This window comes from Urtica dioica, chromosome 9 (assembly GCF_054948205.1).
Source record: "Urtica dioica subsp. dioica isolate 48M chromosome 9, U.dioica_male_clone48M_v1_H2, whole genome shotgun sequence".
In the NCBI taxonomy this organism is placed as follows: domain Eukaryota; kingdom Viridiplantae; phylum Streptophyta; class Magnoliopsida; order Rosales; family Urticaceae; genus Urtica; species Urtica dioica.
In genome coordinates this window covers 28,469,457-28,470,745 of record NC_142764.1, presented here as the reverse complement: position 1 = coordinate 28,470,745, position 1,289 = coordinate 28,469,457, and the positions used below count along the sequence as shown (strand labels likewise).

General features: G+C 36.5%; 1 pseudogene; it reads right to left on the bottom strand.

The window, feature by feature from the left end:
• Positions 1 to 379: 379 nt before the first annotated feature.
• Positions 380 to 676, bottom strand: LOC149386553 (beta/delta-urticatoxin-De2a pseudogene; annotated as a pseudogene).
• Between the last annotated feature and the right edge of the window lie 613 nt (positions 677 to 1,289).

Here is a 1,289-nt window from a genome sequence, read left to right as displayed (position 1 = left end):
AGTATAGTTCTCCCGTGTTGGTTTTTGATCTGAACGTTTCTTTTCACCTTTGTGTGTGAGTGTTCGTCTAACGTGTTGATTCCATCTATATTTTTTTGCGTACTACGATCACTTATAACCGAACCGAGATCGAGCAAGATTGTGTTACTTATCAAATTAATTAGCGGTTCATTTAAGAGCACATGCAAATATACTTGGAAGCATAGATACGATCGACAAGATGATATTCGAAACATCAGACGAAAGAGATAGATAGTAGTAGCTGGCTAGCAGCGCATCATTTTATTGTTATTAAAGTATGGCTATATATATATATATAGCCAGAGAGAGCACGTGGATATATAGCCAGCTACATTATTTGCATGGATTTTGAAGCAGACTAACGGCAGGATCCCTGGATGATTGCTGCGCCGGGAAAAGGGCTATAGCAGACATATGGGTTGCAACAGTGGTCAAGAAGTCCACAAGGATTGCCTTGTGGCACACAGTTGGGCTGTGCTCGCGCCACCATTGACAGCACGATCTTCTTGTTCCCGATGCTCAAAGTCAAAGGCTCTTCCGCTCTGTTGACCTCTGAGTTCATGATGTTCTGTGCGTCCAAGAGGCGGTCGCCGGAGGCAGACGACGCGGCGAACAGTGCCACCGCCACCAAAAGCAGTATCGCAGTCTTCGACATTGTCTATATAATGATGATTTGTGTGTTGGTATGTGCTTGTTGTTAGGGATGTGTATCAATGTGAGCTCTCTATTTATAATGCTGGCATGAAATATCCTGCATTATTTTATAAAATTTTAATGCGGATCAATCAGTGATTTGTTTATTTATTTATTTATTTTAGGTCAATCCGTCATTTGTATTTTTCCTTTTCTGAGGACGAAGGACATTCACTATATCACCCCTATAATGCTCTCAATTAAACACCGACTATCGTCACAAAGCACAATATCCCATATGCTTAAGACATAAATTTTACACAATATTTATAGCATTCCAATTACATATATATATATATATATATATATATACCTGCAAAAATAGATGAACTTTGGAAATGTCCATAAGCTTGTTTGTGTTTTTTTTTTTTTATATATACAATTTGTCAAATAATTTTTTTTACATTATGCAAGCTCGTTAGAGTATCCATTAAAAACTTATATATGTATATTATATCTTCAGAGAAATATTTTATATTTTTTTAATTGGCAATATTTTTTATAAGGACTTCAATTTATTCATGGACAGACCTTCCTGGGATTACTAATTGGTATATTAGCCACATATTCACTCT